Source organism: Ranitomeya variabilis, chromosome 1 (assembly GCF_051348905.1).
Source record: "Ranitomeya variabilis isolate aRanVar5 chromosome 1, aRanVar5.hap1, whole genome shotgun sequence".
Lineage (NCBI taxonomy): Eukaryota > Metazoa > Chordata > Amphibia > Anura > Dendrobatidae > Ranitomeya > Ranitomeya variabilis.
Window position 1 is genome coordinate 287,164,030 of NC_135232.1, and position 26,144 is coordinate 287,190,173.

The window sequence follows — 26,144 nt, forward strand, 5'->3', positions numbered from 1 at the left end:
TAAAGTGAGACTAGGGACTTTTTTTTTTACAGCGGCGGAGGAATACAGTGGCGGAAGGATACCTTCCTCCCGTCATTGTGTTCCTGGAGCCCCTGGAGAGCAGTCGCATTATCTAATGCTGCTGCTCTCCACGGGAGATCGTCGTGGGACACTCGTGGATTTCTGCGGACAGGGAGTATATTGGTTGTTTGTTTTTTTCACATTTTTTACAGATGACACTGGCTTCGGGGAACAAAGTGACAAGTAATGGTAAGTATGTAATCTATGTTTAATGTACTGTATGTCTATATGTATGTATTGTATGTATGTATGCAGTATGTATGCATGTATGGATGGATGGATGCATGTAGTATGTATGTAGCATGTATGTAGTATGTATGTATGTATGTAGTATGTATGGATGTATGTATGTAGCATGTATGTAGTATGTATGTAGCCTGTATGTAGCATGTATGTAGTATGTATGTATGTAGTATGTATGTAGCATGTAGTATGTATGTAGCATGTATGTATGGATGTATGTATGCAGTATATATGTAGCATGTATGTATGTAGTATGTAGCATGTATATAGCATGTATGTATGTAGCATGTATGTATGTAGCATGCAGTATGTATGTAGCATGTAGTATGTACTGTATGTAGCATATATATGTAGTATGTAGCATGTATGTAGTATGTATGTATGTAGCATGTATGTATGGATGTATGTATGCAGTATATATGTAGCATGTATGTATGTAGTATGTAGCATGTATATAGCATGTATGTATGTAGCATGTATGTATGTAGCATGCAGTATGTATGTAGCATGTAGTATGTACTGTATGTAGCATATATATGTAGTATGTAGCATGTATGTAGTATGTATGTATGTAGCATGTATGTATGTATGTAGTATGTATGTAGTATGTATGTGGTATGTATGTATGTATGTGGTATGTATGTATGTAGCATGTATGTATGTAGTATGTAGCATGTATGTAGCATCTATGTATGTATATAGTATGTATGTAGCACATATGTAGTATGTATGTAGCATGTATGTATGTATGTATGTATGTAGAATGTATGTATGTAGTATGTAGCATGTATGTATGCAGCATGTATGTATGTATGTGTAGCATGTATGTATGTAGCATGTATATATGTATGTAGCATGTATGTAGCATGTATGTATGTATGTAGCATGTATGTATGTAGCATGTATGGAGTATGTATGTAGCATGTATGTAGCATGTATGTATGTATGTATGTAGCATGTATGGTGTATGTATGAAGCATGTATGTATGTATGGAGTATATATGTATGTATGTAGCGTGTATGGAGTATGTATGTAGCATGTATGTATGTAGTATGTATGTAGCATGTATGTAGCATGTATGTATGTAGCATGTATATATGTATGTATGTATGTATGTATGTATGGAGTATTTTTTTTTTTACATTCAACACATTAGCCGGATGATGGGACTACTACTGTCCCATCATTGCCTAATATGTCAATCACTGTCAGTGTAGCAGGCATCATCCGATGGGACTTGTAGTCCCATCGGACGATACCTGCACAGACACAAAGACCCCCGGCAGTCCACACAGACCCCCCCGGCAGGTCGTACAGACCCCGGAGAGGCCGCACAGACCACTTGCGGTATCGGAATGCTCAACACTACTGATGACACTCAGATCTACCTTTCTGGCCCAGATGTCACCTCTCTGCTGTTCAGAATTCCGGAGTGTCTATCGGCCATATCCTTCTTCTCCTCTTGCTTTCTCAAACTCAATGTGGACATCTTTCCTCCATCTCATAGATCTTCCTTACCTGACCTATCTATCTATTGCAATTAATGACATCACGCTTTCCCCTGTACTGGAAGTCCGCTGCCTCGGGGTTACCCTTGACTCTGTCCTGTCCTTCAAACCGCACATCCAAGCTCTTTCTACCTCCTGTCGCCTCCAGCTCAAAAATATCTCCAGAATCCGTCCTTTTTTCAACCACCAATCTTCTAAAATGCTTGTGAATGCCCTCCTGCAACATCCTTCTTTCTGTGGCCTCCCTGCTAACACCCTTGCACCTCTCCAGTCCATCCTTAACTCTGCTGCTTGACTAATTCAACTCTCTCCTTGCTACTCCTCCGCTTCCCCCTCTGCAAATCTATTCACTGTCTCCCATTCCCTCAGCGTATCCAGTTCAAACTACTAATACTAACCTACAAAGCCATCCATAACCTGTCTCCTCCATATACCTTTGAAATAATCTCCCAATATCTTCCCTCACGTAATCTCCAGTCCTCCCAAGACCTCCTTCTCTACTCCACACTTATTTGCTTCTCATCCAACTGCCTCCAAGACTTCTCCCGAATATTCCCCATCCTCTGGAATTCTTTGCCCCAACACGTCCGACTATCAACCACATTCAGATCCTTCAGCTGGAACCTGATAACCCACCTCTTCAGGAAAGCCTACAGCCTGCACTGACCCCGCTGCCTCTTCACCACTACTGAAGCTACCGCTTCACCAACACCAGAGCTCCTGCAACGCTCAACCTATTGTCTCCTTCCCCACCATCTTGTAGAATGCAAGCCCACAAGGGGAGGGTCCTCGCCCCTCTATATCAGTCTGTAATTGTTAGTTTGCTTACTGTAAGTGATATCTGTAATTTGTATGTAACCCCTTCTCATGTACAGCTCAATGGAATCAATGGTGCTATATAAATCTATATATATATAACTGCCTAAGGGGTACTTCCGTCTGTTTGTCTGTAACTTCCATAACGGAAATCCCAGCCGCGACCAATCAGCGATATTGGAGCAGGATTTACCGCTTCACTTTTTACTATTGATGCTGCCTATGCAGCATCAATAGTAAAAGCATATCATGTTAAAAATAATAAAAAAACAAAAAACAATATATTCCCACCTTCCGCTGTCCGCCCCAGCCTTTCCCGCTCCTCGCGATGCTCCAGTCCCAAGAATGCATTGCGGCAATGAACCGAGATCACGTGGCGGTCTCGCGAGACCGCTACATGATCACGGGTTATTGCTGAAAGGCACTACTGGGAATGGAGCATCACGACGAGCATCGCTAAAGTCCTCGGCTGGATCCAGGGGTCGATGGAAGGTGAGTGTATAACTATTTTTATTTTCATTGTTTTTTTAACAGGGATATGGTGTCTACATTGCTATATACTACATGGGCTGTGTTATATACTACATGGGCTGTGTTACATACTACGTCACTGTGCTATATACTATGTGGGCTGTGTTATATACTGTGTGGCTGTGCAATATACTATGTGGCTGTGCAATATACTATGTGGCTGTGTTATATACTACGTGGGCTGTGTTATATACTACATCACTGTGCTATATACTACATGGCCTGTGCTACATCCTACGTGGCCTGTGCTATAAATTACGTGGCTGTGCTATATACTGTGTGGGCTTTGTTATATACGGCGTAGGCTGTGTCATATACTGTGTGGGCTGTGTTATATACTACCTTGCTGTGCTATATACTATGTGGACTGTGCTATATACTATGTGGGCTGTGCAATATGCTACATGGCTGTGTTATTTACTATGTGGCTGTGCTATATACTACGTGGGCTGTGTTATATACTGTGTGGGCTGTGTTATATACTACGTCACTATGCTATATACTATGTAGGCTGTGCTATATACTACATCGTTATGCTATAAACTACGTGTCTGTGCAATATACTATGTGGCTGTGCTATATACTGCGTGGCCTGTGTTATATACTGCGTGGGATATGCTATATTCTACGTTGGCTGTGCTATATACTACGTGGTTGTGCAATATACTATGTGGCTGTTTAATATAGTACATGGGCTGTGTTATATACTGCATGCGCTGTGCTATATACTACGTGTTGGTCACGCCTGGCCGGCCGCAAACAATCAGTGACAGGTGCAGTATTGCCGCAAATTGGCGCCGGATTTGAACCACACTTCGCTGATTAGTCTCTACCGGCCGGCTGAATCCTGTGTATTCATTGCATTATTCTAAAATCTTCATAAAAAAACTACATACATATTCCATAATACCCGATGCGTTAAAATTGGGCCACCATCTAGTAAATAAAAATAATAAAAAGGGCAAAATTGGCTGGAATTGAGATCGAATGCGATGTTGCGTTTGGAGAGCCCCTGATGTCACTAAACAGCGAAAAAAAAACACAAGTGACCCATTTTGGAAACTAAACCCCCAGGGTACTTATCTAGATGTTTGGTGAGCACTTTGAACCACTAAAGTTTATAATATAGAGCTTTGAAAATAAAAAAATATATTTTTTACAAAAATGATCTTTTTGCCCCCAATTTTTTATTTTTTCAAGGGTAACTGGAGAAATCGATCTGCAAAGGTTGTTGTGCAATTTATCAATTAATTTGTGCTGATACCCCATATGTGTTGGTAACCACTGTTTGGGTGCACTGCAGAGCTCGGAAGAGAAGGAGCGGTGTTTTACTTTTTCAACGCAAAATTGTCTGGAATTGAGATCGAAAGCCATTTTACTTTTGGAGAGCCCCTGATGTGCCGAAACAGTGGAAACCCTACATAAGTGACCACATTTTGGAAACTACACCACCCAAGGAACTTTTCTATTTGTGTGGTGAGCACTTTGTACCCCATGTGTTTCACTAAAATTTATAATGCAGAGCTATGAAAATAAAAAATCCTATTTCTTTTCCACAAAAATGATTTTTAGCCCCCTTTTTTTTATTTTCAGAAGGGTAACAGGAAAAACTGGACCCCAAAAGTTGTTCTTCAATTTGTCATGAGTATGCTGATACCTCATATGTGGGAGATTACTACTGTTTGGGCACAGATCAGGGCTCGGAAGGGAAGTGGTGACGTTTTGGAATGCAGACTTTCGTAGAATGATCTGCAGGTGTCATGTCATGTTTGCAGAGCCCCTGATGTGCTGAAACAGTAGAAACCCCCCACAAGTGACCCCATTATGGAAAATAGACCCCAAATAAAACTATCTATATGTGCCTCAACAGTGGCAATGCCTAACAATTGCCCCTTATTGTAACTAATGTACTGTTTCCTGGTATATGAATTTTATAATGTAGTGACATACGTGAGTTGTGTAGTGTTTGTCTGGTTGTCATATGTAAGTTGTGTAGTGTTCGTCAATTTGTCATGCAGTTGGGTAAGTCAGAAATTAATTTAGTAGCTCATGGATGTGTGGTACAGTCTGTAGAAATCTTTCATACACAGGCCTGGTTTATTGGGGCAGATGTCACATTGATAAATGGTGTCCTTGCATATTCCCCTTCTGTAACACACTTGGCACTTCTTTTGCGACTTACCTTTTTTCAACTTTGAGGGACCTCCCCCGGGAAATGTTGACCTGAATGGATACGAGCACCTTCAGTTCTGGAAGTACTGGGGCCCACTCCTTCCTAATCTCCAAAGATTAAGGCCTTGATCACTATCTCCTGGAGCTGAAGGTACGAGGTAGCAGTCTGGCCTGCCCATCATGACAGCAGGAAAGTGTTGAGCATTGCCATCTGTAGGATGTGCATGGCCAGCTTCTTTTACCACACCTTGGTCTTTCTGAAAGCACTACATGGCTGGAGGACTTGATCAGAGAGAACAATGCACCCCCTGTTTTTGTTGTACCCCAGAACACAGTCCGGTTTGCAGACCTGTGTAAAGATACTTCGTAATGCTGAGGGTGCTGCCATTACCATGATGTATGGTGATCAAAAAAATACATCAGAATTTGAGCCTCCTCTTGAAATGATTTAGGGCCTAATCCACACATATGTCCCTTTGGGGCACATATATTTCAGCAAACTTTTTGTTGAAGTCTGATGACCGGACGAACTTTGAACAGATGGTCAATGTTCGGGTCATCTTGGGTAGAGTTGAGCGAATTTGTTCAGGTCTCCACTTATTCGGCAAGCTATAGTGCTTACCGAATAAGCTGCAGAGGGAACCCAGATACTGTCATGTCGGACGCTGTTCACACTAGTGCGTCCGACAGACAGCGGTAAATCCACATACGTCCACTACACGCTCAGTGGCGTCGGCTAGACTTTATCCAGCTTGCTCGGGATGAATCTAGCTGGTAATTTGGTTGGAGGCTGGGTCACACCCACGGCCCTTAAATAGTCGTGCTGGGCTTTGGGCGTCGCCGATTATAGCTTGTGCTTTGTGCCTAGCGATTCCGATCTGGAGTGGTGGTCTTGTCATATTCCTCCTTCCTATATTTGTATTTGTTTTGCCCTGTGCACATTATAGTGTATTCCTGTGTGTCTGCGGCGTGGTGCATTTTTCAGTTTTCCCTGTCTGTGCTTTCTGTGGGGATTGGTGTGTGGTCTCTTCTCTGGGTGGCGGGTGGTGGTTTTAGCTTAGGGCTGAAACAGGAGACAGGGTCAGGCCTGGCGGCCCAGACATGCACACCTTTAGTGTAACTTCTGGGAAAGGGACAGACAGGGTTTCCCTAGCCTTAGGGAAATCGCAGGGGCCCGGGAAACCAGCCTTAGTCTACCCAGTACTCCCGTGACATTATAATTGGCCCAAAAAGAAAAAAAAAAAAAGGAAATTTTTTTTATGTCATGGATCCCATGACTTCCATAACCTGCCAGTTGGAGGCGCTGTCCTTACAGGTCTCTGAATTGCAGGGGGCGGTTCAGCAACAGGGTCTAGTAGTATCTAATGTGCAAGTGGAAACTGCAGGTAGAGTTGCAGAGCCCAAAATCCCTTTACCTGAGAGGTTTGCTGGGAAACGCAGTAAATTTGTTGTTTTCCGTGAAGCTTGCAAATTATGTTTTTGTATGCGCCCACTTTCCTCCGGTAATGAGGCTCAGCGTGTGGGCTTGGTTTTGTCATTACTGAACGGAGATCCCCAAGCATGGGCGTTTTCATTACCTTCTGATTCAGCTGCATTTAACTCAGTGGAGTTTTTTTTTCTGCTCTTGGGCTCATATATGATGATCCTGACAGATTGTCTCTAGCAGAATCTAAAATACGCGCTCTCCGCCAGGGGGAGCGAATGGCAGAGGATTACTGTTCTGAATTTCGCCGCTGGGCGATGGACACACAATAGAATGACCCGGCGCTGTGGAGTCAGTTTGTGTATGGGATTTCGAGAAGGGTTAAACAAGACCTCCTGATGTATAAAACTCCTGCTTCTCTAGAGTCTGCCATGAGTCTTGTTGTCCGCATTGATCGCCGTTTGCGTCAGGGGGCTCTAGAGACGCCGCCTATGGGGGAGGTCGTAGGTGCAAGTGAGGTTGCTGCAGGTGAGCCCACGGAGCCTATGCAAATTGCAGGGGTGTCACGTCAGCAAGCCCCCTCACTCAGGAAGCAGGGAGCATGTTTTTGCTGTGGTAAAAAGGGGCATTATGTAAATGCTTGTCCTCTGTTTTCTAAGAAAAGCGAAACAGCGGAAAACTACTAAGCTCAGAGGGTGTGGAGGAGGCCAATTTGAGCTTATGCATATCCTCCATGGTGGTCTCTCAATGTATGCTCCCTGCCAGAGTTATGGTTGCTGGTAGAGAGCTGCCAATCACTGTTCTTGTGGATAGTGGTTCGGCCACTAATCTCATTGATGAGGAGTTTGCGCGCTCGGCCGGGTTCACAGTCGAAAAATTGCCTCATCCTATCCGGGTGGTCACCATCAATGCTACCCCTCTCCCACAGGGGGAGATTACTGAGTTTGTGGCTGAGGTGAAACTCCACATTGGGGTCCTACATTCTGAGCAGGTTACATGTAGGGTGCTCAGTAATCTTCCTGCACAAATGGTTCTGGGTTTTCCATGGTTATCTATGCACAACCCGGTTATTGACTGGAAAACTCAGGACATAATTCAGTGGAGCGGATTTTGCCAGGAGAATTGCCTGGCCACATGTGTGTCCACTGTGACTCTAAGCACTCCTGAGTCACTGCGGGATTTTGCGAATGTGTTCTCAGAGAAGGGTTGCTCAGAATTGCCACCACATCGCCCCTATGACTGTACTATTAGGTTTAAACCAGGGGCCAAATTGCCGAAAGCTAGGATGTTCAACAGCTCTGGTCCTGAGAGGCAAGCATTAAAAGATTACATTGCTGAGAGTCTGAGCAAAGGGCACATCAGGCCTTCATCCTTGCTGGTGGCAGTGGGGTTATTCTTCATTAAAAAGAAAGATGGCGGACTACGCCCGTGTCTGGATTTCAGAGAGTTAAACCAGATTACGGTTCGTGATCCATACCCTATGCCACTGATACCTGATTTGTTCAACCAGGTGGCTGGTGCTAAGTGGTTTTCCAAGCTTGACCTCAGGGGGGCGTACAACCTCATAAGAGTCCGTCAAGGTGATGAGTGGAAGACGGCTTTTAATACTCCTGAGGGTCATTTGGAAAATTTGGTGATGCCATTTGGGTTGACAAATGCGCCAACAGTTTTTCAACATTTCATAAATGATGTATTCTCGCATGTTCTGGGGAAATTCGTTATTGTGTACCTAGATGACATTTTCATTTATTCATGCAACCGTGATACTCATTTAGAGCATGTGAGGCAGGTGTTACAGCTACTCAGGGAAAATACGTTCTATGCTAAACTTGAGAAATGTGTATTTTTGGGTCAGGAGTTGCCTTTGTTGGGTTATATTGTGTCTGCTTCAGGGTTTAAAATGGACGCCGCTAAGGTGCAAGCGGTGATTAGTGTTGAGCGATACCTTCCGATATCGGAAAGTATTGGTATCGGAAAGTATCGGCCGATACCGTCAAAGTATCGGATCTAATCCGATACCGATACCCGATCCCAATGCAAGTCAATGGGACGAAAATATCGGAATTAAAATAAACCCTTTATAAACTTGTAGGTTCATTCTACATGAAGGAAAACAACTAAGAATAATGTAGGATGTATTGGGGGAGGTGGCGGAGACATTAAAGGCACAGAGGTATTGCCCAATCAAATAGAATAGCAGGATTTTTATTTTTTTTTATGTCGTTCGGCGTTTGAAAGATTTTGACTGTTATTTTTTTTTATTTTATTTTGTCAGATATTGATGTTTCACTACTTCCACGCCCTTCACCTTCTTTTTTACTTCTCCCACACTTTCTTCTTCATTATCCTCATCATCAGCTTCTTTGACATCAACTTCTTCACCTTATTCATCTTCTTCTTCATCTTCTACCTATTATTTTTTTTCTTACATTGTTCATATTCTTTTTATTTAACTATTATCTTCTTCATATTCAACTTCTTCATCATATTCTTATTTGTGACAGGCATTCCCGTAGTTGTTATCTATAAAAGTTTGAAGATTACACCTTCCGTTCTGCCTGTCACAAAACAGTTACATTTGTCCGCGTTCAGTTTGGCCTGCAGCATCAGGCTTTATCCAGGGGCACCACGAGGAGGAACGGACTCACCCCCATACACTGCTTAGTCTTCTTCTGCTTATAATTTAGATAATATCTTTTGCTCTGATATTTAGTCTTATGCTTAATGTTCTTCTGCTCTTTGTTCTGCAGCCTCTTGTTCTTCTGCTTCTCGGTCTTCCAGGTCGTCGTCGTCTCCAGGGTCGTCGTCTCCGGGGTCGTCGTCATCGGGGTGGTCTTCAGGGTCATCGTCTCCAGGGTCGTCATCACGGTGGTTGTCGTCTCCGGGGTCGTCATAATCGGGGTGGTCTTCAGGGTCATCGTCTCCAGGGTCGTCGTCATCACGGTGGTTGTCGTCTCTGGTGTCGTCATCATCTTAGGGGTGGTCTTCCGGGTCATCGTGTTTAGTCTCTTGAACTTGGAAATGTAGCAGAAGGTACAAGAAGGCTGAGAAAATGCCGAGAAACAGCTGATGGAACTGGAACTCGGATGGCTACCCGAAGGTCCAAGAGCCAATGGAACTACCGAGGACCAGCTGACGTTACTGGAACCCGGTTACTAAGCAGGAGGTACCCGTGCCTGAAAGCACTACCAAGGACCACCTGACGTTGGTGGAACTCGGATACCCAGAGGGAGGCACCTAAGCCAAAGGCTCTGCCCGGAACCAGCTGACGGTACTGGAACCAGGATGGGGAGCAGAAGGTACAAGAGCAAAATACACTGCCGAGAACCAGCTGACGGTGCTGGAACCCGGATGGGTAGCCGAAGGTCCAAGAGCCAATGGAACTACCGAGGACCAGCTGACGTTACTGGAACCCGGTTACTAAGCAGGAGGTACCCGTGCCTGAAAGCACTACCAAGGACCACCTGACGTTGGTGGAACTCGGATACCCAGAGGGAGGCACCTAAGCCAAAGGCTCTGCCCGGAATCAGCTGACGGTGCTGGAACCAGGATGGGGACCTATTCAAGCTTGTCTTCCTAGAGCCCCAACTGGCGGTGTTAGAGCCCAGGGTCAGCAGGAGGAGGAGATGGAGCAGAGTGTAGGCCGAAGCCTGCACTGGCGGCAGCTTTGGGTCTGTTGTGCCTGCGTGGCTGTTGCAGGACACGTTGCCGGCTGCACAGCAGGGGAACAGCTGGCAGTGCTGAACCCCACTGACACATTGGCTGGTGTTTTTCTCTGTGCAGCTAGCAGTACCGGGCCCCAACTGGCGGTGTTGGAGCCCGGGCTATGCAGGGGGAGCAGAGTGGAGAAGGCGGAAGGAGATGAGGGACAGGCGAACTGATGCACTGCTCATGCCCATCAATCACACCCTCGCAGTCCCAATAAATAAGACACCGAGGGGCGTTGTGTGGGTCAGGGCGGCCGCAGAGGCGCAGGCAGCCAAACAATGATGCCAGAAGACGGGCAGCGCTACCAAGGGGGTTGCAGCGTGTCATTACAAAGGAAAGTCACACCTCCGGGACGGTTAAATGGTCACACAGAGGACACATTTTAGACGTGTTTTCAGTTCCACATGTGCGAGGAGAATACGTTTATGAGCCACCTTGCACACATGCAGCATTACCGCTGTACAAGGTGGCTGTAAAACGTACAAACGCCTGGGGGAGGGGGGACAGGTTCCCTTCAATTTCAGTTCTTGTGTCTGCGTGGCTTTTGCAGGACACGATGCCAGCTACACAGCAGGGGAACAGCTGGCGGTGCTGAACCCCACTGACACATTGGCTGGTGTTTTTCTCTGTGCAGCTAGCAGTACCGGGTCCCAACTGGCGGTGTTAGAGCCCAGGGTCAGCAGGAGGAGGAGATGGAGCAGAGTGTAGGCCGAAGCCTGCACTGGCGGCAGCTTTGGGTCTGTTGTGCCTGCGTGGCTGTTGCAGGACACGTTGCCGGCTGCACAGCAGGGGAACAGCTGGCGGTGCTGAACCCCACTGACACATTGGCTGGTGTTTGGCTCTGTGCAGCTAGCAGTACCGGGCCCCAACTGGAGGTGTTGGAGCCCGGGCTCTGCAGGGGGAGCAGAGTGTAGGCCGAAGCCTAATTGAACCAATTTCAAAGGTAACCTTTAACCCCCCCTCAGGGGGTACAAAGTAGAAGAGCCACAGCTTATGCAGCAGTAGTGCTGCACAAGTCAAAGGTTGCTCTTTTAATTTTTCTCCTTGCACACGCTGAATGAAACACGTATAACATTTAGCCCTTTATACAGTCAAACTGTGTTGGAGGCGCGAGTTCCCTTCGTAATGAGACGCAGCACAGATGTCAAGAATCCCACCTTGGTGCTGGGTGCAGCCTCCTGAGCGTTGTTATTTGCTGTACAGGAGTCTGCGCTGTCGTGTTATCCCCTGGCCTAGCGCTGTTAGCGCTGCCCATCTTCTGACATCACTTAATGTCGGCCGGTGCGGTTCGCGATGACCATGAATCCCAGCCCCACAGTGTCTTAACATTGTTAAAACACTGCGGGTCTGGGATTCATGGCCTGGTGCAGCACATATGTTCGCCTCTCACACTCGGGTCCTTACACCCGCTTCAGACTGTGCGGCGTCAGCTGATCCCTTATCGCATGCCACGGCCATGAAGCCGCACAGTCTGAAGAAGGCGGAAGGAGATGAGGGACAGGCGAACTGATGCACTGCTCATGCCCATCAATCACACCCTCGCAGTCCCAATAAATAAGACACCGAGGGGCGTTGTGTGGGTCAGGGCGGCCGCAGAGGCGCAGGCAGCCAAACAATGATGCCAGAAGACGGGCAGCGCTACCAAGGGGGTTGCAGCGTGTCACTACAAAGGAAAGTCACACCTCCGGGACGGTTAAATGGTCACACAGAGGACACATTTTAGACGTGTTTTCAGTTCCACATGTGCGAGGAGAATACGTTTATGAGCCACCTTGCACACATGCAGCATTACCGCTGTACAAGGTGGCTGTAAAACGTACAAACGCCTGGGGGAGGGGGGACAGGTTCCCTTCAATTTCAGTTCTTGTGTCTGCGTGGCTTTTGCAGGACACGATGCCGGCTACACAGCAGGGGAACAGCTGGCGGTGCTGAACCCCACTGACACATTGGCTGGTGTTTTTCTCTGTGCAGCTAGCAGTACCGGGCCCCAACTGGCGGTGTTAGAGCCCAGGGTCAGCAGGAGGAGGAGATGGAGCAGAGTGTAGGCCAAAGCCTGCACTGGCGGCAGCTTTGGGTCTGTTGTGCCTGCGTGGCTGTTGCAGGACACATTGCCGGCTGCACAGCAGGGGAACAGCTGGCGGTGCTGAACCCTACTGACACATTGGCTGGTGTTTGGCTCTGTGCAGCTAGCAGTACCGGGCCCCAACTGGCGGTGTTGGAGCCCGGGCTCTGCAGGGGGAGCAGAGTGTAGGCCGAAGCCTAATTGAACCAATTTCAAAGGTAACCTTTAACCCCCCCTCAGGGGTTACAAAGTAGAAGAGCCACAGCTTATGCAGCAGTAGTGCTGCACAAGTCAAAGGTTGCTCTTTTAATTTTTCTCCTTGCACACGCTGAATGAAACACGTATAACATTTAGCCCTTTATACAGTCAAACTGTGTTGGAGGCGCGAGTTCCCTTCGTAATGAGACGCAGCACAGATGTCAAGAATCCCACCTTGGTGCTGGGTGCAGCCTCCTGAGCGTTGTTATTTGCTGTACAGGAGTCTGCGCTGTCGTGTTACCCCCTGGCCTAGCGCTGTTAGCGCTGCCCATCTTCTGACATCATTTAATGTCGGCCGGTGCGGTTCGCGATGACCATGAATCCCAGCCCCGCAGTGTCTTAACTTTGTTAAAACACTGCGGGTCTGGGATTCATGGCCTGGCGCAGCACATATGTTCGCCTCTCACACTTGGGTCCTTACACCCGCTTCAGACTGTGCGGCGTCAGCTGATCCCTTATCGCATGCCACGGCCATGAAGCCGCACAGTCTCAAGAAGGCGGAAGGAGATGAGGGACAGGCGAACTGATGCACTGCTCATGCCCATCAATCACACCCTTGCAGTCCCAATAAATAAGACACCGAGGGGCGTTGTGTGGGTCAGGGCGGCCGCAGAGGCGCAGGCAGCCAAACAATGATGCCAGAAGACGGGCAGCGCTACCAAGGGGGTTGCAGCGTGTCATTACAAAGGAAAGTCACACCTCCGGGACGGTTAAATGGTCACACAGAGGACACATTTTAGACGTGTTTTCAGTTCCACATGTGCGAGGAGAATACGTTTATGAGCCACCTTGCACACATGCAGCATTACCGCTGTACAAGGTGGCTGTAAAACGTACAAACGCCTGGGGGAGGGGGGACAGGTTCCCTTCAATTTCAGTTCTTGTGTCTGCGTGGCTTTTGCAGGACACGATGCCGGCTACACAGCAGGGGAACAGCTGGCGGTGCTGAACCCCACTGACACATTGGCTGGTGTTTTTCTCTGTGCAGCTAGCAGTACCGGGCCCCAACTGGTGGTGTTAGAGCCCAGGGTCAGCAGGAGGAGGAGATGGAGCAGAGTGTAGGCCGAAGCCTACACTGGCGGCAGCTTTGGGTCTGTTGTGCCTGCGTGGCTGTTGCAGGACACGTTGCCGGCTGCACAGCAGGGGAACAGCTGGCGGTGCTGAACCCCACTGACACATTGGCTGGTGTTTGGCTCTGTGCAGCTAGCAGTACCGAGCCCCAACTGGCGGTGTTGGAGCCCGGGCTCTGCAGGGGGAGCAGAGTGTAGGCCGAAGCCTAATTGAACCAATTTCAAAGGTAACCTTTAACCCCCCCTCAGGGGTTACAAAGTAGAATAGCCACAGATTATGCAGCAGTAGTGCTGCACAAGTCAAAGGTTGCTCTTTTAATTTTTCTCCTTGCACACGCTGAATGAAACACGTATAACATTTAGCCCTTTATACAGTCAAACTGTGTTGGAGGCGCGAGTTCCCTTCGTAATGAGATGCAGCACAGATGTCAAGAATCCCACCTTGGTGCTGGGTGCAGCCTCCTGAGCATTGTTATTTGCTGTACAGGAGTCTGCGCTGTCGTGTTATCCCCTGGCCTAGCGCTGTTAGCGCTGCCCATCTTCTGACATCATTTAATGTCGGCCGGTGCGGTTCACGATGACCATGAATCCCAGCTCCGCAGTGTCTTAACATTGTGAAAACACTGCGGGTCTGGGATTCATGGCCTGGTGCAGCACATATGTTCGCCTCTCACACTCGGGTCCTTACACCCAGTTCAGACTGTGCGGCGTCAGCTGATCCCTTATCGCATGCCACGGCCATGAAGCCGCACAGTCTGAAGAAGGCGGAAGGAGATGAGGGACAGGCGAACTGATGCACTGCTCATGCCCATCAATCACACCCTCGCAGTCCCAATAAATAAGACACCGAGGGGCGTTGTGTGGGTCAGGGCGGCCGCAGAGGCGCAGGCAGCCAAACAATGATGCCAGAAGACGGGCAGCGCTACCAAGGGGGTTGCAGCGTGTCATTACAAAGGAAAGTCACACCTCCGGGACGGTTAAATGGTCACACAGAGGACACATTTTAGACGTGTTTTCAGTTCCACATGTGCGAGGAGAATACGTTTATGAGCCACCTTGCACACATGCAGCATTACCGCTGTACAAGGTGGCTGTAAAACGTACAAACGCCTGGGGGAGGGGGGACAGGTTCCCTTCAATTTCAGTTCTTGTGTCTGCGTGGCTTTTGCAGGACACGATGCCGGCTACACAGCAGGGGAACAGCTGGCGGTGCTGAACCCCACTGACACATTGGCTGGTGTTTTTCTCTGTGCAGCTAGCAGTACCGGGCCCCAACTGGTGGTGTTTGAGCCCAGGGTCAGCAGGAGGAGGAGATGGAGCAGAGTGTAGGCCGAAGCCTGCACTGGCGGCAGCTTTGGGTCTGTTGTGCCTGCGTGGCTGTTGCAGGACACGTTGCCGGCTGCACAGCAGGGGAACAGCTGGCGGTGCTGAACCCCACTGACACATTGGCTGGTGTTTGGCTCTGTGCAGCTAGCAGTACCGGGCCCCAACTGGCGGTGTTGGAGCCCGGGCTCTGCAGGGGGAGCAGAGTGTAGGCCGAAGCCTAATTGAACCAATTTCAAAGGTAACCTTTAACCCCCCCTCAGGGGTTACAAAGTAGAAGAGCCACAGCTTATGCAGCAGTAATGCTGCACAAGTCAAAGGTTGCTCTTTTAATTTTGCTCCTTGCACACGCTGAAAGGAACACGTATAACATTTAGGCCCTTACACAGTCAAACTGATTTTGAGGCGTGAGTTCCCTTCGTAAAGAGACGCAGTACAGCTGGCAAAAATGCCACCTTGGAGGTTTGCGCGGCCTCCTGAGCATCGTTATTTGTTGCACAGGAGTCTGCGCTTTTGTGTTATCCCTTGGCCTTGCGCTGTTAGCGCTGCCCATCCTCTGACATCATGTTATGTCGGCCGTTGCGGTTTGCGATGACCATGAATCCCAGCCCCCCAGTGTCTTAACATTGTTAAAACACTGCGGGGCTGGGATTCATGGCCTGGAGCAATACATATGTTCGCCTCTCGCTTGGGTCCTTACACCCGCTTCAGACTGTGCGGCGTCAGCTGATCCCTTATCGCATGCCACGGCCATGAAGACGCACAGTCCGAAGAAGGCGGAAGGAGATGAGGGACAGGCGAAGAAATGCACCGTTCATGCCCATCAATCACACCCTCGCAGTCCCAATAAATAAGACACCGAGGGGCGTTGTGTGGGGCAAGGCGGCCGCAGAGGCGCAGGCAGCCAAACAATGATGCCAGAAGACGGGCAGCGCTACCAAGGAGCTTGTTGCGTGTCAATACAAAGGAAAATCACACCTGAGGGACGTTTTAATGGTCGCAGAGGACTCATTTTTAGACGTGTTCACTTCAACATGGGCAAGGAGAATAAGTTTCTGAGCCACCTTGCACACATGCAGCATTACTGTCGTACAAGGTGGCTGTAAAACGTAAAAACGCCTGAGGAAGGGGGGACAGGTTTCCTTCAATTTCAGTTCTTGTGTCTGCGTGGCTGTTGCAGGACACGTTGCCGGCTACACAGCAGGGGAACAGCTGGCGGTGCTGAACCCCACTGACACATTGGCTGGTGTTTGGCTCTGTGCAGCTAGCACATCTGGGCCCCAACTGGCGGTGTTAGAGCCCAGGGTCAGCAGGAGGAGGAGAGGGAGCAGAGTGTAGGCCGAAGCCTGCACTGGAGCAAGTTGAAAGGGAAACTTTAACCCCCCCCCAGGCGTTTGTAGCTGAAAGAGCCATCGTGTACAGCACTAATGCTGGAAAAGGTAAACTTAGCTCTTTTAATTATGGCCGTTGCACATGCTGAACCTAACACTTATGAAAAGAGTCCCCTCCTACCGTGATACCGTCCGGTTGGTGGAACTTTCCTTTGTGATGTGACGCAGCACAGCCGTCATTCTTACCCCCTTGGCGCCGTGCGCCGCCTCCTCAGCGTTGTTTGAATCAGTCCCGAAGCCTGCGCTGTTAGGTTAGCCCTTGGCCATGCACACATTTTGCGCTGCCTGTCATCTGACATCATTTGGTGTCAGGCTGGCTGTGCCTGTGCGGCCGCGCTGGCCGAGATCCCGCCTCGTACTGTCTTCTGATTTAATCCCACTGGGGGCCTGAGATCCGTGGCCATGCGCAGTGCATATCCTCGCCTCTCACTCCCCTCCCTACGGCTTCTTCAGACTGTGCGGTGTCACGGCCGTGGCATGCTATTAGGGACCAGCTGACACCGCACAGTTTGAAGAAGCCGTAGGGAGATGAGTGAGAGGTGGAGGTTCAGATATGCACTGCGCATGTCCATGGATCTCAGGCCCCCAGTGGGACCAGCCCAGGGACAGGAGGGGGAGGTGGAGGTGGAGGAGGTAGGAGGAGGTAGGAGGGATTGCCACACACACAGCAGGGGAACAGCTGACGTTACTGAACCCCAATAACAGAGGAGGGACTGTTGACTGTGCGTACAGCACTACTGGACGGCAACTAGCGGTGTTGGAGCCCAGGGACAGGAGGGGGAGGTGGAGGTGGAGGAGGTAGGAGGAGGTAGCAGGGATTGCCACACACACAGCAGGGGAACAGCTGACGTTACTGAACCCCAATAACAGAGGAGGGACTGTTGGGACTGTGCGTACAGCACTACCAGGCAACAACTAGCGGTGTTGGAGCCCAGGGACAGGAGGGGGAGGTGGAGGTAGGAGGAGGTAGGAGGGATTGCCACACACACAGCAGGGGAACAGCTGACGTTACTGAACCCCAATAACAGAGGAGGGACTGTTGACTGTGCGTACAGCACTACTGGACGGCAACTAGCGGTGTTGGAGCCCAGGGACAGGAGGGGGAGGTGGAGGTGGAGGAGGTAGGAGGAGGTAGGAGGGATTGCCACACACACAGCAGGGGAACAGCTGACGTTACTGAACCCCAATAACAGAGGAGGGACTGTTGACTGTGCGTACAGCACTACTGGACGGCAACTAGCGGTGTTGGAGCCCAGGGACAGGAGGGGGAGGTGGAGGTGGAGGAGGTAGGAGGAGGTAGAAGGGATTGCCACACACACAGCAGGGGAACAGCTGACGTTACTGAACCCCAATAACAGAGGAGGGACTGTTGGGACTGTGCGGACAGCACTTCTGGACGGCAACTAGCGGTGTTGGAGCCCAGGGACAGGTGGAGGAGGAGGAGGTGGAGGAGGTAGGAGGAGGTAGGAGGGATTGCCACACACACAGCAGGGGAACAGCTGACGTTACTGAACCCCAATAACAGAGGAGGGACTGTTGACTGTGCGTACAGCACTACCAGGCAACAACTAGCGGTGTTGGAGCCCAGGGACAGGAGGGGGAGGTGGAGGTAGGAGGAGGTAGGAGGGATTGCCACACACACAGCAGGGGAACAGCTGACATTACTGAACCCCAATAACAGAGGAGGGACTGTTGACTGTGCGTACAGCACTACTGGACGGCAACTAGCGGTGTTGGAGCCCAGGGACAGGAGGGGGAGGTGGAGGTGGAGGAGGTAGGAGGAGGTAGGAGGGATTGCCACACACACAGCAGGGGAACAGCTGACGTTACTGAACCCCAATAACAGAGGAGGGACTGTTGACTGTGCGTACAGCACTACTGGACGGCAACTAGCGGTGTTGGAGCCCAGGGACAGGAGGGGGAGGTGGAGGTGGAGGAGGTAGGAGGAGGTAGAAGGGATTGCCACACACACAGCAGGGGAACAGCTGACGTTACTGAACCCCAATAACAGAGGAGGGACTGTTGGGACTGTGCGGACAGCACTTCTGGACGGCAACTAGCGGTGTTGGAGCCCAGGGACAGGTGGAGGAGGAGGAGGTGGAGGAGGTAGGAGGAGGTAGGAGGGATTGCCACACACACAGCAGGGGAACAGCTGACGTTACTGAACCCCAATAACAGAGGAGGGACTGTTGGGACTGTGCGTACAGCACTACCAGGCAACAACTAGCGGTGTTGGAGCCCAGGGACAGGAGGGGGAGGTGGAGGTAGGAGGAGGTAGGAGGGATTGCCACACACACAGCAGGGGAACAGCTGACGTTACTGAACCCCAATAACAGAGGAGGGACTGTTGACTGTGCGTACAGCACTACTGGACGGCAACTAGCAGTGTTGGAGCCCAGGGACAGGAGGGGGAGGTGGAGGTGGAGGAGGTAGGAGGAGGTAGGAGGGATTGCCACACACACAGCAGGGGAACAGCTGACGTTACTGAACCCCAATAACAGAGGAGGGACTGTTGACTGTGCGTACAGCACTACTGGACGGCAACTAGCGGTGTTGGAGCCCAGGGACAGGAGGGGGAGGTGGAGGTGGAGGAGGTAGGAGGGATTTCCACACACACAGCAGGGGAACAGCTGACGTTACTGAACCCCAATAACAGAGGAGGGACTGTTGGGACTGTGCGTACAGCACTACTGGACGGCAACTAGCGGTGTTGGAGCCCAGGGACAGGTGGAGGAGGAGGAGGTGGAGGAGGTAGGAGGAGGTAGGAGGGATTGCCACACACACAGCAGGGGAACAGCTGACATTACTGAACCCCAATAACAGAGGAGGGACTGTTGGGACTGTGCGTACAGCACTACCAGGCAACAACTAGCGGTGTTGGAGCCCAGGGACAGGAGGAGGTGGAGGAGGTGGAGGAGATAGGAGGGATTGCCACACAAACAGCTGGGGAACAGCTGACGTTACTGAACCCCAATAACAGAGGAGGGACTGTTGACTGTGCGTACAGCACTACTGGACGGCAACTAGCGGTGTTGGAGCCCAGGGACAGGTGGAGGAGGAGGAGGTGGAGGAGGTAGGAGGGATTGCCACACACACAGCAGGGGAACAGCTGACGTTACTGAACCCCAATAACAGAGGAGGGACTGTTGGGACTGTGCGTACAGCACTACCAGGCAACAACTAGCGGTGTTGGAGCCCAGGGACAGGAGGGGGAGGTGGAGGTGGAGGAGATAGGAGGGATTGCCACACACACAGCAGGGGAACAGCTGACGTTACTGAACCCCAATAACAGAGGAGGGACTGTTGACTGTGCGTACAGCACTACTGGACGGCAACTAGCGGTGTTGTAGCCCAGGGACAGGTGGAGGAGGAGGAGGTGGAGGAGGTAGGAGGGATTGCCACACACACAGCAGGGGAACAGCTGACGTTACTGAACCCCAATAACAGAGGAGCGACTGTTGACTGTGCGTACAGCACTACCAGGCAACAACTAGCGGTGTTGGAGCCAAGGGACAGGAGGAGAAGCAGAGGAACACAATGTAGGCCGAAGCCTGATTGGAGAAAGTCGAAAGGGAACCTTTAACCCCCCCAAGGCGTTTGTAGCTGAAAGAGCCAGCTTGTGCAGCAAAAAAGATGCAAAAGGAAAAGGTGGCTCTTTTCATGATGCTCCTTGCAAACACAGAACTAAACACTTATAAAATGTGTCCTCTGATACCGTGTGACCGTCCCGGAGGTGGGACTTTCCTTCGTAATATGACGCAGCACAGCCGTCATTCCTACCTCCTTGGCGCCGTTCCCCGGCTCCTCAGCGTTGTTTGATTCCGTCCCGGAGCCTGCGCTGTTATGTTATCCCTTGGCCAGGCACACTTAGCGCTGCCCATCTTCTGACATCATTTGGTGTCAGGCTGGCTGCGCCTGTGCGGCCGCGCTGGCCGAGAGCCCGCCTCGCAGTGTCGTCTAATGTAATCCCACCGTGGGCCTGGGATCCGTGGCCATGCGCAGTGCATATCCTCACCTCTCACTCCCCTCCCTACGGCTTCTTAAGACTGTGCGGTGTCACGGCCGTGGCATGCTATTAGGGACCAGCTGACACCGCACAGTCTGAAGAAGCCGTAGGGAGATGAGTGAGAGGTGGAGGTTCAGATATGCACTGCGCATGTCCATGGATCTCAGGCCCCCAGTGGGATGAAATCAGAAGACACTGCGAGGCGGGCTCTCGGCCAGCGCGGCCGCACAGGCGCAGCCATCCTGACACCAAATGATGTCAGAAGACGGGCAGCGCTAAGTGTGCCTGGCCAAGGGATAACATAACAGCACAGGCTCCGGGACGGAATCAAACAACGCTGAGGAGCCGGGGCACGGCGCCAAGGGGGTAGGAATGACGGCTGTGCTGCGTCATATTACGAAGGAAAGTCCCACCTCCGGGACGGTTTTACGGTATCAGTGGACACATTTTATAAGTGTTAAGTTCTGCGTGTGCAAGGAGCTAAACAAAAATAGTTACCTTTTCCTTGTGCAGCATTACTGCTGTACAAGTTGTCTCTTTCAGTAACAAACGCCTTGGGGGGGGGACAGGTTCCCTTACATTTCAGTTGTTGTGTCAGCGTGGCGGTCGCAGGACACATTGCCGGCTACACAGCTGGGGATCAGCTGACGTTACTGAAACCCAATAACACTGGGTCGTATGTTTTGACTGTGCAGACGGCACTTCTGAGCCTCAACTTGCGGTGTTGGAGCCCAGGAATTTAAGTTCAGGTGGTAGAAAGATGAACACAACAGGAGACCTGGATACTGTAGACAGTCACCTAATTATTTAATCAGGAAGATGAGTGGCAAATTCCTGCGAGATCCAGGCCTTGTTCATTTTCAAGAAATGCCGGTCAACGTTATCGGAGGATAGTCGCATGCGACGGTCAGTTAGTACACCACCTGCAGCACTAAAGACACGTTCCGATAATACACTGGCCGCAGGGCAAGACAGCACCTCCAATGCATACTGGCTTAGCTCTGGCCATGTATCCAGCTTTGAGACCCAAAACTTGAAAGGGGAAGAGCCGTCTGGGAGTACAGCAAGAGGGCAAGACATGTAGTCTGTCACCATCTGACGGAACCGTTGCCTCCTGCTGACTGGAGCCGTCTGTGATGGTGTAGACTTTTGTGGCGGGCACAGAAAACTGTGCCACAGTTGGGCCATACTGGTCTTGCCTTGGGCAGAGGCACTGCTTCTGCTCCCTCTTTGTGCAGAGCCTCCACCACTGCCTGGTCGCACTGAGCTGCTTTGGAATGCACTAGCAGCACTTCTCTCAGTTGGAATGGAGAAGATGATGGAATTCACCAGTGTGTCTTGGTACTCCCGCATTTTTCGCTCCCGGTTCAACGGTGTGATGAGGCTTTCTACGTTGTCCCGGTAGCGAGGATCGAGGAGGGTGAACACCCAATAATCAGACATGTTGAGAATGTGGGCGATGCGGCGGTTGTTTCTCAGGCACTGCAGCATGTAATCCACCATGTGCTGCAGACTGCCAACTGCCCAAGAAACGCTGTCCCCTGCTGGAGGCGTGATCTCTGCCCGCTCGTCATCACCCCACCCTCGCTGTACACACTGAGTACTGGACAATTGTGTAACTCCCTCCTCTGGATGGATGTCTTCCTCCTCCATTGACTCCTCCTCATCCTCCTCACAAACTGTCCCCTGCCTACGCGTTTGTGAGGAACCACGTGGCGCTGACTGTCCAGAAGATGATGGAAATGCTGAATCCTCATCCTCCACCTCTTCCACAACATCATCCCTTAGCGCTTGCAGTGATTTTTCAAGCAGGCAGATAAGGGGGACAGTCATGCTGACTAGTGCATCATCTGCACTCGCCATCCGCGTGGAATAATCAAAGGGACGCAAAACCTGGCAGACGTCATTCATAGTGGCCCACTCTGTGGTTGTGAAGTCTGTACGGCGCTGACTGCGACTTCTTTGCGCCTGAAGCAGCTAGTACTCTATTACAGCTTGCTGCTGCTCACACAACCGCTCCAACATATGTAACGTGGAATTCCACCTGGTAGGTAGGTCACATATGATGCGATGTTCCGGCAGGCGGTGTCGGCGCTGCAGAGCCGCAATGCGTGCTTTTGCCGTGCTGGAACGCCGCAAGTGAGCACACTCTAGGCGGACCTTGTGCAGCAGTGCATCAAGATCCGGATAGTCCCTCAGAAAACTCTGCACGACCAAATTGAGCACATGTGCCAGACATGGGATGTGAGTGAGGTTGCCGAGGCCCAGAGCTGCCACCAGATTTCGGCCATTATCACACACTACCATGCCTGGCTGGAGATTCGCTGGCACAAACCACACATCGCTCTCCTGCTTGATGGCATTCCAGAGCTCCTGCGCTGTGTGGCTTCGATTCCCCAAATAAATTAATTTCAAGACGGCCTGTTGAAGTTTGGCCACGGCTGTGCTCATGTCGGTCGTAACAGGTACACGTTCATCACGGGTCCATGTGGAGGTGGACTGTGACGGCTCCTGCAGTGATGATTCTGAGGAACTGGTGTAGGAGGAGGAGTCAATGCGTACAGAATGGATTCCTGCAATCCTTGGAGTGGGCAGGACATGTCCTGCGCCACTCGCGCGGTCTGTACCCGGCTCAACGACATTAACCCAATGGGCAGTGAGGGAAAGGTATCGCCCCTGTCCATGTTGACTGGTCCACGCATCGGTGGTGAGGTGGACCTTGCTACTGACGGCGTTCAGTAGCGCGTGTTTTATGTGTCCCTCCACATGCTTGTGCAGGGCAGGGACGGCTTGCCTGCTGAAGTAAAAGCGGCTGGGCACATTGTACTGTGGGACTGCCAATGACATCAAGTCACGGAAGCTGTCAGTCTCCACCAGCCTGAATGACAGCATTTCCAGTGACAGAAGTTTGGAAATGCCTGCAGTCAGAGCCTGTGCTCGTGGGTGGTTTGACGAGAAAGGCCGCCTTTTCTCCCATGCCTGTACTACCGATGGCTGTAGACTGGGCTGGGAGTGTGTGGATGACTGGGAAAGTGGTGCTGCGGGTGGAATTACAGCGGGTCTCTGGACAACAGGGCCAGAGGTTCTTCCACGGCGATCCTGGGAGGAAGCCGAACCAGCTGCGTGTGAGCTGGAGGAAGAGGCAACACGAGCTGAAGAGGTGGTAGCTGCCGCTGTTGGTTGGCCTAGCTCTTCAGTGTGTTTTTCTAACTCCGCCGGGTGCCTGGTGCGCACATGTTTCCACATGTTGGAGGTATTGAGGTTGCTGACATTTTTCCCTCTTTTTACTTTGTGATGACACACCTTGCATTTGACATAGCAAATGTCATCTGCAACTGTGTCAAAAAAGGACCAGGCACTGCAAGTCTTGGGAGCGCCCTTTTTGGCTTTTGGAAGAGACATGCTCCTAACGGGTGCCAAAGCGGAGGCTGCAGGATCCGCAGTCTTCCCCCTCCCTCTCCCTCTTTGGGCCGTACGGGGAATCTCTTCCTCAGAGCTGCTCCCACCACCTTCCTGTCCCTCACGCCAAGATGGGTCAAGGACCTCATCATCTACACTACCCTCTGCCCCCAACTGCTCCTCCTGGGTAGTCTCAGCAGCAGATCACGCACCAGTAAGTGGCACCGGAGTGTCATCATCAGCTGATGCGGCCTGCGATGTGGTGAACGGAGCCACTGGCCCACCCGCCTCTTCAGAGGAAGAGAGAAAAAGCTGTTGGGCATCACTGCACCCTGCCTCTTCTTCCATTTCTCCAATGCTGCTTGGCTGGCCCCCTGTTTCCAAGCCAAGAGATTCAGAGAACAGAAGTAGAGATGGCTCCTGTCCTGGGCTCTCTGTCTGCCTGGGCAATTTGGCAGGTGGTGAAGAGACAGATGGCTGCTCTCCAGTGCTCTGTGTCTGAGAGGATGTGGCACTAATTGAAGTTGATGCATTAGCTGCCATCCATCCGACAACGGCTTCAATTTGTTCTTCACGCAGCAGCTGTGTACGGCGCTCTGCGACAAAGCTGCGCATGAATGACTGTTCCCTTGTGAAAGTGGGTGCTGATGAGTCACCGGTGCCCGCAGCAGGCACAGAATCCCCACGTCCCCTCCCTGCTCCGCGCCCACGCCCACGTGCCTTTCTCACTGCCTTCTTCATCTTGGTTGACTGATAAAGATAAGCAGAAAAGTACTAACGGATTTGTGTGCTTATTCCTGAACAACTCCTCCTAACAGGTGTAAGAAACACTAATTTTCTAAAGTGTGGACTAGACTTTAATATGAGCTAATGTGGCCTACACAAATGTAAAGTGGTGTCACTGGTGTGTTTGGTGAACTTTATTATTTATTTATTTTTTGGGGGCGAACTGACAACAGATAGAGCTGCAGTCACACGGAGATTGTGCAGACAGACGTAAATGGCGCTGCAAGGCCCAAAAACCCTCCTCTACGTTATCCTATGTAGTGTTTTTCCACAAGTTAGCTGGAGACGGGTGGAAAGACACTAATAGGAATTTTTTGAAAAAATGTGCAGCAGCCTGCACTACTTAAAACAAAATGAAAATTGATTTGGCGGTATGACGCAGTGAAGAACCCTGAGCTGGAGACAACCAGGCTATGGCTGCTCACAGACTACAGGGCGAGCTGCAGTCACACGGAGACCGTGCAGACAGCCGTAAATGCCGCTGCAAGGCCCAAAAACCCTCCTCTACGTTATCCTATGTAGTGTTTTTCCACAAATTAGCTGGAGACGGGTGGAAAGACACTAATAGGAATTTTTTGAAAAAAATGTGCAGCAGCCTGCACTACTTAAAACAAAATGAAAATTGATTTGGCGGTATGACGCAGTGAAGAACCCTGAGCTGGAGACAACCAGGCTATGGCTGCTCACAGACTACAGGGCGAGCTGCAGTCACACGGAGACCGTGCAGACAGCCGTAAACGGCGCTGGAAGGCCCAAAAACCCTCCTCTACGTTATCCTATGTAGTGTTTTTCCACAAATTAGCTGGAGACGGGTGGAAAGACACTAATAGAATTTTTTTGAAAAAATTAGCAGCAGACTACACTACTTGGAAAAAAAAAAAAAAAGAACAGTATGAGGCAATGAACCACCCTCCCTGAACTGAATACAACCAGCTATGGATGGCCTATGTGGCTGCACTCAGACTAGAGAGTGGGCTGCACTCACACACACACACACACAGACCTTGCAGATCGCTGTGAAAACAGCGCTACAAGGCAAAAGCAAGGTGAATAGTAGGTGAACACAGCGGTTGCTAAATTAGCCTTTGGAAAGCACAAAGAAGCAAATCGCTATCTCTAAACTGGCCCTCAGTCAGCAAACAGCGTCCTGTCACTAACTGAATTCACAGCAGAGTGATCGCAAAATGGCGCCAGCGACTTTTAAACTGCATCATGACATCATTTCAGCAGCCAATCACAGCCATGCCAGTAGTTTCATGCCCTCCATGCTGAACAGGATGTGCCCACACTTGGAATCATTCTCATTGGCTGAATTTGTGCATTTTGAATCTGGGAACTTCCGATTCCGGTATCCGATACGCGGCAAGTATCGGAATACCGGTATCGG